Source organism: Mobula hypostoma, chromosome 4 (assembly GCF_963921235.1).
Source record: "Mobula hypostoma chromosome 4, sMobHyp1.1, whole genome shotgun sequence".
NCBI classification, from domain to species: domain Eukaryota; kingdom Metazoa; phylum Chordata; class Chondrichthyes; order Myliobatiformes; family Myliobatidae; genus Mobula; species Mobula hypostoma.
In genome coordinates, this window is record NC_086100.1 from 131,575,066 (window position 1) to 131,587,102 (window position 12,037).

General features: G+C 42.2%; 1 long non-coding RNA gene across 1 annotated transcript in view; it reads right to left on the bottom strand.

Moving 5' to 3' along the window:
• Positions 1 to 448: 448 nt before the first annotated feature.
• Positions 449 to 12,037, bottom strand: part of LOC134344932 (uncharacterized) — a 61,464-nt gene continuing 49,875 nt past the window's right edge. Inside the window, exons 2-3 of the long non-coding RNA XR_010017567.1 lie at positions 10,301 to 10,386; positions 449 to 948 (exon numbers count right to left, since the gene is read on the bottom strand). This is a non-coding gene — a long non-coding RNA (uncharacterized LOC134344932). The remainder of the gene's footprint in view (positions 949 to 10,300; positions 10,387 to 12,037) is intronic.

The following is a 12,037-nucleotide window of genomic DNA, read 5'->3' on the forward strand; positions in this document are numbered from 1 at the left end:
CCTCTCCAGCAGCATCCAGGACACTTTCAAAAGATGATGCCTCAAAAAAGTAGCAATCCATCATTAAGTACCCCCATCACCCGGGACATGCCCTCTTCACATTGCTACCATCAGGGAGGGGGTACAGGAGCCTGAAGACACACACTCAATGTTTCAAGAACAGATTCTTCCTCCCTGCTATCAGATTTCTGAATAGACAATGAATCGATGACCACTAACTCTAAGGTTTCAAAGGTACATTTAATGTCAGAGAAATGTATACAATATACATCCTGAAATTCTTTTTCTTCACAAACTCCCAAGAAAACAGAGGAGTTCCCCAAAGAATGAATGACAGTTAAATGTTAGAACCCCAAAGTACCCCCCAGCTCCCCTCCCACGCATAAGCAGCAGCAAAGCAATGATCCCCCTCCCCCACCAGAAAAAAAAGCATCGGCACCCCCCCACTGAGTACTCAAGCATGCAGCAAAGCATCAGCAAAGACACAGACTTGTAGTACCCCAAAGACTACTGGTTCACCTGGTATTCGACATACCACAGGTTCTTTCTCTCCCTAATAAGGCAGAAAGAATTATCCCTGTTTCACAATGAGAGGGGACACATAACAAAACAGCTTGCCAATTTATGGTGTTGGAAGTCTGTTGCGTTGCTTCTTCCGAGCTCTGTGCCCAAAGATATCGGGTCTCCGGGCACACAGCCAGCAGCCAGCTCACTACTTTCGATCTTCCGTGTGCTCCCACGACACATCAGTTTTCCACGGTGGCACTGACCTCGAGTCCACCCACTCCCAGAGCCACGAAAATCTGGCACCCTGAAGGCATGCTAGTCTTCTAGGCCGTGTCCTTGGCATATTGAAAAGCGGCCAGTCGTGAGGCCCAGAGAGCGGGTCCCATTCCCTCAAAGAACTGAAGTCAGAGTGTAAGTCCAGTTCAGGGTCTTCAAAAGAACCTTGAAAAGGAAAAAAAGAGATATTAAAGATAGAAATAGAGCTTGTTTCCGAAGATGCAAGCAAAGGAGTTGCTGCCTTTAATTGATACAAGTTAAATTAAATTGATATAAATACCTACACTTTTGGAGATTAAAAAGTCTGGTTCTGACCTGCTGTCTTAGTTGTAATTAAATTTGGAGGGGTCTCATTCATTGTCAACTTCCTTCTTATAGCCTTTAAGATAAAGAATTTAGCAACAGAGTATTACTGATAAATATTCTATCCTTATAACACAACATATTATCCTGTTTAGCATTTGAGAACTGAAGACGTTGACAGAGTTGCAAGGTCAAATACTATTCTCAAATTACTGAATTTCATGGAAGTAATGCCAGTATTAGACAGGATAATATCTATGTCTTTGAGCTAAGACATGAATTTTCTGCTTTAGTGCACAGGCTTTTTGGGTCCAGTTTGACTACATGTGCTCAGTCAGGGCAAAAGATCTTGAAATATTAAGCACAATTGGCACTCAGAATAACCTGAGATTCTGCAATACTTTATGCTTATTGAAAAAGAGTGTTTTTTGATAGTATACCTCTTCTCCAACCACAACAGGCATGCCTTGAGGCTAAATTAACCTCCATTGGAATTGTATTTGTTTCCAGATCTTCTGTGAGACATTAAAATTAGACTGTTCCTTTGTTTACAAGGATTGCACAACCCTTGGTATAAAATATACTGAATATATTTGTTAATATTCCTTTACTAGTTATCTGATAAATGTTCTTCACATGAGCAGATATTATTGTTATATATTAATTTGAGAGTGAGTTTAAATTATTTACAAAAGGGTTAACTCAAAGACAAAGATTTGGTACAATTTTCTGATAAACCTTTTACTCAAGTTACTTTTTTTAAACCAGTGAATAATATTTCTTTTCACAAACATACAAGATTTTTAAAAAAGTATGTCATTTAAATAATTGTTTTAAGATGTTGGCAATTTTGTTTGGATTATGCATTAGAAAGAGATTTAGATAAAGACTCAGAGCCTGAAAAGATTAAAATTGATGCAAATTTTAGTGTTAGAATTTGGAGTTTGTTGTAAAGCAGAGATTATCAGGACTCAGATCCTCCTGTTCAGTGTAATGCCATTGAGCACTGTATGTGTAGTAAACCCAAAGGTCAGAAATTGCTTTGATTCCTTTTAATGACTTTAGACAGAACTGAATATCATCCTGTTATGTTTTGCAGGAGTCCCAAAGATGGTGAGCATCACTGTTCACAGAACAGTGTTGTTTTCCCTAAACAAGCAATGTACTAAAGCTGACACTGCCTGTGTGCAAAGGGAGAACAAAGGCCAATGGCTGAAAACCCACTTGAGATCTGAACAGTTGAGACATTGGATCCCTGATTCAGATCTGGTAGTGGAGGATTCAGTTGAGACATTGAGGAATTTGGGGTTCAACTATATGATGCTGGTGTAAGGAGTGTTTGGCCATTGAAAGTTTAGTGTCTGTGGGTGATTGCATTAGAAGTTCAAGGATTGCACAGGATGGAACTGTTCATCAGTGTCAGAGCTTTACAGAGGATGCTTGGAGATTCAATTGTCAGTGGATCTGAACTAGGGGAAAGGTTTCAGCTGACAGAGAATTGGAGCTGGTGTGGAGATGATTCTTGCTCAGTGAAGCCCCAGAGGACAGCATCTTTAGATGGATGATATTTTGATGTGGTGTCAGGGGAAGAGATGGGGTTGGTGGAAATGCTAAACTCGAACAGAAAATCAGGGACTTGGGATATTTGGTGAAATGGATTTGGGGAAAGTTAAAGGGTAATGTGTTGAATTGAATTGAATTGACTTTATTTCTTACATCCTTCACATACAGGAGGAGTAAAAATCTTTACGTTATGTCTCCATCTAAATATGCGATGTGCAATTTATAGTAATTTCTAATGAATAGTATGTGCAACAGGACAGTCAATATAGCATAGAAATACAATTGTATCAACATGAATTAATCAGTCTGATGCCCTGGTAGAAGAAGGTGTCCTGGAACATGTTGATACCCTGTATCAGGACTTTTGGACCTATGTTAGAACTTGAATTCAGAAGATTTGAAATGTTGCTCGTCAGTTCAAATATCAAACCAACTTTCTTGAGGATGTCAGGTTATCAACATTCATGCAAATTAGGATGAATAATTTAATCACTATTGTAGGTAAACTTTCATTAGTGTCATTCAATAATGCAAAATTTAAACTTTGGTTGGCTATCTGTTTGTTGTCTGCCTGTGATCTTTTTTACTTCACAGTGAGCAATAAAATGACTGTGCATCTGCTTTTAGTATTGACATGGCTCCTCCGTAATTCATTTACATCTGTCTGGAATCTATTACCTTTTGTTTTTGTAAGCAACCTTGTAATTCCCACATCAATTCCATCTCCTTTACCCATGGTAACCTTAGACATGTTTACAAGAGTCTGTTATTGAGCATAAAAAAGATTACAAATGGTTGGATGCAGACAAAATGTTTTTAAAAAGTTACAAAGTCTTGGAAATTTATTTTGTTTATTCTAAGTGGCTGCCAAGGCTCCGATCTGTAAACTCTATGGAGCCATAAAATATAGTGCAGGAGGAGGCCAAGAGGACACATTGTACAGTCTTGTGAGGATCTTTCCAGTTCGCTCCATTCCACTGGTCTTTAAGCAGATCTCAGCAAACTTTTCATCCTCAAGTAGTAGTCTACTTCCTTTTGATCTAATATTGGATCTATTTTACCATCCCTATTGCACCGTTCTTTTCCTTTCAACCTCCCACTTCCTGACCTCTTGTTGCCTTTTACAAACTTGGCATTCTTTGAGGGGTAGGGAATCTTTAGGACAGTTTAAAAGCACTAGTTCTAGTGGAAGCAACCTCAGTAGGTCTGAACCAAGGATGTAGTTATTGGTGTTTCACTGGAAGATATGCACCAGGAGAGTGTCTACAGTTATCACAATGTGAAAAGCTGTAGTAAGCTAACCCAAAGTCAGTTAGTCCATGCCAATGCTCTCTTGCAGTGAACACTCAATTCACTGCTGTCTCAATATTGCCCCAAAATTCGTCACTCCCTCAACATTCTTCCAGCTTTCTTGGTCACACTCCCTCTGTTTAATTTTCCTACCCTGGAATTGTTTCTCTTGAATTCTCTATATAGAGTAGACATACGTGAATTTGTTAACCTAATGATTTTTATAACCTAGTTAAGTTTGAAATTGCAATATTTACCTTTTAATTTACAAAATAAGCCATGGAATTGGATTCATTGTTGCCAGTTTTTAGTTGCCACAAGCATAAATGAAGTATCAATTGTCATGCTCATTCATTTTGAGATGAATGGCAGCAGAGTGATTCTGACAGAAGAGTGAACATGTACACAGTAACTCTCTTGCTGGATCCAATATGGTGCCAAGCTGCGAATTCTGTTGAGTCATGGCTCAGATTTCGTTGCTTTTAAATTTTTTTAGATTTGTAAGGATGGTTTTGGGGACAGAGAGAGGAGTTAATGGTCAGGCCAGGGTTTATGGCAGGGATGCGGGCAATTAGAGGGCAAGTTGGAGTCTAGGTCCCCGCTCTGCATTCGAAGACCAGTGACTGGATTTGGGTCATCTGTGATTGGATATCACATGTTGGGCTGGCAGAAAGTGGGCGTGGGCTCCCCAGGTCAGCCTGATGTGGCTGAATTCCAGAGTCGGAGTTCGATGTGGGCACTAGTAATGAATTCCAATGACCTTCTGGGTTCAAAAATAGGCGAGTCTGGAGTTCACAGTCTAGTGTTCAGTGATCTGTGTGACCTACGATCGAAGTCACGGCTCATAAGCCTGGAAGTTGAGGCCGATTGGCTACAGCTGAGTCTGCGAATCTCCTCGAGTCTGCTGGGGAAATTAAATGTCTGTAGGCCCAAACAAGAGAAATTCTGCAAATGCTGGAAATTCAAGCAACACACATCAAAGTTGCTGGTGAACGCAGCAGGCCAGGCAGCATCTCTAGGAAGAGGTACAGTCGACGTTTCAGGCCGAGACCCTTCGTAAGGACTAACTGAAGGAAGAGTTAGTAAGAAATATGAAAGTGGGAAGGGGAGGGTGAGATCCAAAATGATAGGAGAAGGCAGGAGGGGGAGGGATGGAGCCAAGAGCTGGACAGGTGATTGGCAAACCCCTTCTCGGCCTGAAACGTCGACTGTACCTCTTCCTAGAGATGCTGCCTGGCCTGCTGCGTTCACCAGCAACTTTGATGTGTGTTGTCTGTAGGCCCAAGTTTAAGCCAAAATCTTCTGGAGGCTAGAGGGTGAAGAAGATGGCCGTTTTTGGGGTTAAAGGACTGTGTATCTGCAGTTGTAGAAATCTTCAGCAATTGCTGAAGGACTTCAAAATATCTTCATGTTTCCTGGCTGTCGGATGAATCAAACAGTGCTTATATTTAACATTCCCAGTGCAGCATCAGATAATTACAGTATACGTATTGCAAACTGCAAGACATTCAGAACCACGGTTCCCTCTCTTTTGCATGAGAAGGCAGCATTTAATTCCTACAGCAGCACACCAGCAGTACAGATTAGCTCAGTGGCTTGGAGGAAGGAACACTAGTCCTGATTAAAGCAGTCACCATTAAATTCCTCATCAATGGTGAGTTAAAGATCATTAAAAGTGCTCAATTCTAATCTCCCTTCTCACTTTCCCTTCATTCTTGAACCTTTCTTTTTTCATTTTAGATTATGAGGACATTCAGTCCTCATTTATTGTCATTTAGAAATGCATGCATTAAAAAATGATACAATGTTCCTCCAGAGTGATATCACAGAAACACAGGACAAACCAAGACTAAAACTGACAAAAACCACATAATTATAACATATAGTTACAACAGTGCAAAGCAATACCATAATTTGATAAACAGCAGACCACGGGCACGGTAAAAAAAAGTCTCAAAGCACCTTCAATTACTCCAAAAGACTGAGGTTTGGTAAAATACTGAAAGGCTTTTATTTGCTGTACAATATGACCTCCACAGTGAGTGTCTGCCCCCGGACTGAGGGGGAGGGGGAAGACAAACACCTTTATACAGGACTCTGTGGGAGGAGCCACAGGGGCAGTCAGCAGAGGGGTGTGTCCAGACAGGTAACTGAGTTACAACATATATATATAGTTTACCACATTCACCCCTCCTTTTTTTAAAAAGAGTCCCGCGGGGTGAAGTGACTGACAATATTTACAACAAGTATATTTACAGGTTAAGTCTATCAGGCGGTCGAGTCCGTCGCTGTGATCTATGTAGCACCGATGGTGATTGCACCGGCGATGGCAGTTGTGCTGGCTCCAGCCTGACTTCAGGTGCCAGCACGTTAGGCGTCGGTAATCCCTCGTGCGTGTGCATCGCGCCCGGTATGGGAGTGTCGTGTGGTGTCTGTATAGGGTTTGGGGTGCACGGTGTCTCGTAGGTACATACATCGGTGGGTACAGGGTCAATAGTCACCACGGAGTGTTCAGGGTAGGGGCCTGGAGCTCCTGCGGGCGCCAGGTCGCGGATGGAGACCATGTCCTCCCGCCTATCAGGTAAAACCACATAGGCATACTGGGGGTTCGCATGAAGTAAGTGAACCCTCTCGACTATCGGGGAGTATTTATTGCTCCTCGCATGTTTCCGGAGCAGCACTGGCCCCGGGGATGTCAGCCAAGATGGTAGGGTGGTTCCAGTGGTCGATTTTCTGGGAAAAGAAAAGAGCCACTCATGAGGGGTGGCATTGGTGACTGTGCATAACAGGGAGCGGATGGAGTGGAGTGCCTTGGGAAGGACCTCCTGCCAGCGGGAGACTGGCAGTCCCTTTGAGCTGAGGACTAAGAGTGTGGCTTTCCACACCGTGCCATTCTCCTCCACCGGTCCATTCCCCCGGGGATTATAGCTCATGGTCCTTGGTTGCAATTCCCCTAGCCAGTAGATATTGGCGCAGCTCGTCACTCATAAACGAGGACCCTCTGTCACTGTGGATATAGCATGGGTATCCGAACAGAGTGAAGAGCTTGCACAGGGCTTTTATAACTGACGTGGTAGTGGTGTTAGGGCAGGGGATGGCGAAGGGGAACCGCGAGTACTCGTCGATAACGTTAAGAAAGTACACATTGCAGTCGGTGGAGGGAAGGGGGCCCTTAAAGTCAACACTCAGTCGCTCAAAGGGGCGGGTGGCCTTGATGAGTGGTGCCTTTTCGGGTCGGTAGAAGTGCGGTTTGCACTCTGCGCAGACTTGGCAGTCCCTGGTCATCATCCTGATCTCCTCAAGGGAGTAAGGCAGGTTCCGGGCTTTCACGAAGTGGAAAAGCCAGGTGACTCCTGGGTGGCAAAGGTCTACATCTAGGGCGTATAGCCAGCTGATCTGCGCGCTGGCGCATGTTCCCCGGGATAGGGCATCGGAGGGCTCGTTAAGCTTCCCAGGCCTGTACAGCGAATAAAATTGAAGCACCTTCAATTACTCCAAAAGACTGAGGTTTTGTAAAATACTGAAAGGCTTTTATTCGCTGTACAATACGACCTCCACAGTGAGTGTCTGCCCCCGGACTGAGGGGGAGGGGCAAGGCGAAACCTTTATACAGGACTCTGTGGGAGGAGCCACAGGGGCAGTCAGCAGAGGGGTGTGTCCAGACAGGTAACCGAGTTACAACATATATACATGGTTTACCACAGTAGCCCCATCATCTCACGCAGACGGTAGAAGGGAGAAACGCTGCCTGTCATGAACTCCAAGTGCTGCAAACTTGCCGATGCATTGGAAGCACCCAACCGCAGATGACTCTGAGTCCGCCTGAAAACTTTGAGCATCCGACCAGCCCTCCGACACCGAGCACCGAGTACCATCTCTGTCGAGCGCTTTGACCCCACCCTGGCCGCCGAGCAACAAGCAAAGCCGAGGACTTGGGGCCTTCCCCTCCGGAGATTCTGGATCACACAGTAGCAGTGGCGGCGAAGCAGGCATTTCAGAAGTTTCACAGATGTTCCTCTGAGCTCTCATGTCTATCTCCATCAAATCAGGATTGTGCATGGCACCCTACTTGACAGATAACAGATATCATTCACCAGATTGGCCGCGCAAGCTGCATCGCGCCGCCATCTTCTCCTCCCATTAATTCCCAGCAGGGAACCCTTGCCAAAGTTGGTATGGAGTCCTCATGGTCATGATGTGTAAAGCTGTGATCTGCGCCTCTCTTTCCAAAAACAGCAATGCACTAAATATTGGTGAGTGTGATGGAATGAACAAGACTTACAGATACTATGGGGCACAGTAAACCTCACTCCCACAAAAAGATCAATGAAACATACATTGATCTTTCTGACCAATTCCATATGCTCTTCAGAAAGATGGAATGGAGTTGTCACCACTGCATAATATTGGGTGATGGCAACCTGGCCTTGCATTTATCACCCTTCCTTCCTCCATCCCCTCTGGGCCTGCTCTCCCTTTCTTTCTGTCATGCTGGATATTTAGCAGGGATATCACCAGAACCTCATTTCTTCCTTAAGAAGGGATCTATACTATGTTGTCAGGCGTATCTATGTTGATCTGCAAACCACTCATGCAGCATCTCAAAGTCTAATGATTCCCCAACACAGCAGCTACTTATTGCGAAATCCTTTAAACAGCCAAGCCCAGAGGACTTTACTGTTGCAAGGACCAGGTTCCATGTATATGGTTAATTGGAGCATTAGTTGCCTTGTCATGGTACAATTTGGCATCAAATCAGCATCGCACGAGGACTGACATCACTGACCACTGACTTTGTATACATCTGACACATGGAAGTGACCCATGTGCTAACCTGCCACTCACTTTATCAGGCAGGGTCACTCATGCTAAGAATGTGCATGTGATTTGTGAAAGAAATCAACTTCTACAATACCGAAAATAGTCATTGGTATCAATCCCAATTTCATATCCAGGATGTGAAACTATTTATATTTAGCACAATGTTCTCTTGCAGTTGTCTTTTAACACTTGGATCAAATTAGTAAAATTGAATTTCCTATTTTTCACAGCCTTCAGTCCACATTTGCTTCTGCTACTCCATGAACTACCTGTAAGTTAGGCCGGTGGCCCACTCTTTCAGCCATTTTTACACAGCGATTACTTATTAAGTTTGTGAAATGAGCACTAATTGGATTTAGGCTCTCTTTTTCTGGCCCAGTACCACCACTTCCAAACACCTCCACTTGCATCCAACCTCAGACTCCCAGCTCTTTGTCCTCCTGACTGGTTACTAAATCAAGCTACGAAACCCTTGTTTTGAAATTGGATCTAATCCATCATTTGGATCCATTTGAAGCAGAGCCTAATAGCATCTATAATTCAGATTTGTTTAAATGGGTCTCTATATCTACACTGACTTTTGATGACTGTGTGAATTCCACCCCCCAAAAAAAAGCATGACAAAACATTATTCCTTTCTTACAGCCCAGTTTTTATTAATCAAAGCAATTTCTCAGGGGAGAAATCAATGGTAAAATCATATAATCAAGGTGAAAAATGGGCTATTTCCACCCCTGTTTTCTTTTCAAGATCTTGTTCATGCTAATGAGAAACCTAACTCAGTTTCAGGCAATTAACTCTTTGAACTGATGTATTGGTATCTGAGGTATCTGATCAAATGTTTCACTCTGCAGTCAGTACAGGCCCAGCAACTGTGAAAGTTGTTGGACAAATTGAGACCCGAGGGGTACCACAGTACTTTTTTTTGTAGCTTATTATAAGGTAAGGAAATTATTGGACACCTCCAGCTGCCATTAATCAGACATGGAGTCTGTCTGGAGCCAAAGAAGGGGCCTATGGGTGTATTCAGCTAAGTGCTGGGGAAATGCAATGAGACAGAGACAAATGTTTTTTAGCCTAACAGTGCTAAACTATGTACTTTTGCAGCCTTAACATGCATGTTAAAATTGATTTGGTTCATTTATCGCCACTGTCTACTCAGCTATCTGGTTTTCAGACTGACAGTTTTATATTTTTATGTATTTTTCTGTTCAGTCAGTACTCGCAGTATTTATACAGTAATTATACAAGATACTCAGGAAAGGCCAACCACTTTTAATAGTTCCATTTTCCTGCATGCATGACATTTATGAGCAGTACAATAAATGTCAATACAATGACACTCTGACTAGTTAAATTATTGTATTAATTTGTCTTCACTGCGACATTTGCATATATGATTGTTTCAGCATTTCATGTAGAAAGTTGAGAAGTAAAACAAAAAAGACAGGACCATGTTTCAGTCTCTTAAGTCCTGTTATGATTATGCACATATTACATTGCAAAGCTTTAATATTCTGCTGGAAGTAGTTGTGCATACCTGGCACACAAGGCTCCCCGATTTCCTTTTACCAAATGTTCCTTCATATAATTTGAAGCATCTTCCTGTGCTCTGTCACAAGTAATCTTGAAAATATTACGAAAATATCGCAATTTAGGAAGAGTTTTGAAAAAGCATAAATTAATTTACATAATTTCATAACATGTTCCATTTTGCACCTTCGCAACAGGTTATTTGGTTTTTACTGTCCCTAAGCTGGAGTGCCCTTTCCTGTCAAGGCATACTATCAAGAGCCCAGTGTGGGGTAGATGGCAGGTGGGATTAAATAGAGTGAATTTAGGTAGAGTTTTCATGTGTGTGAATTGGCACCCACAAGCAATAAGATACACCCATAGAGGTTGTATCCAATGTACATAATTTCTTTTAAGTTTCATTAATAATGTAATGCTTGGATGTCCTTGGTAGCTGGCATTCTGTATGATGTATCAGCAGAGAGGAGTGCAAGGTTTACCCAGATGATGAACAACTCTTGCATCCTTTTTGTTGAATGTAGAACAGAGGAGCAGGACCTTTGGTCCATGATGTCTGCACTGAACAAGATGCAGACTAAATTACACTAAATCACACTGCCTGCACGTGATCCATATCCCTCTATTACTTGCAATATTTGTACATCTATCTAAAAGCCTCTTATATGCCACTATTTAACCTACTGCCACTATAATCACTGGTAGCTTATTCCAGGCATCTACAACTATTTGTGTAAAAAATTGTTGCCTCACTCATCTCTTTTAAACTTCCCCATTCTCATCTCAAAAGTATGCATTCTAGTACTTGACATTTCTGTCCTGGGAAAAAAAGATTCTGACTGTCAACACCATCTATGCCTCTCATTATCTTATAAGCTTCTATCAGTTCTCCTCTCAGTCTCCAACACCCCAGAGAAAACAATCTAAGTGTGCCCAACTTTCACTTATAGCTCAGATCACCTAATCCAGGCAGCATCCTGGTAGACCTCTTCTGCACCATTTTCAAAACCTTTGCATCACTCCTATAATGGGACAACCAGATCTGCACGTCATTCTCCAAGTACAAGCTACCTCAAAGTACATGATTCTTCCCTCTTACATTCGGTGCCCTACAAGTGAAGGCAAGTATGCTCTATGCCTTCTTTACCACCCTATCTACTTATGTGGCCACTTCCAGTATCTATAGACCTAGATCACAAGATTGCTCTTGAGGCCAATTCTGTTTAGGGTCCTACCTTTTCAAAAAGGAAAAGTGTGATGAGCTTTCTAGAAACATCATACCAAGCATTGAACTTCCAACTTTTATCCTACTCTAGAGTTACATGTGTGAAAGGAAAACTTATTTGTGCTCCCTTTCTTCTACTACAGTAAGCATTTCTAGAGGTAGTCACTGATGCAGGATAAAAGTATAGAACCTAATCTTTACTTGTACGGATAGCACCAATAGCTATTATTGTGACACTTTTGAATGGTTTATTTGACCAAATCATAGTGGATCAAGATTTTCTATTTTTTCCTAGACTTCCATTTTTTCTCTCCTAGATATGGTATTGACTAACTTTTACTTTCTGTTAAGTTTTTACTAGATAGTGAGAAAAAAAAATCAATATTCAGGTCACCAATTCTTCAGTCACTTTAAGAATGCAGAGTGCAATTTTAGTTTACTTCTTTTTAGCAAGCCAGCATCAATTAATTCAACACAGATAAAGAACTGAACTCTGGGAAGAGTTGGGATAAATGGTCCATC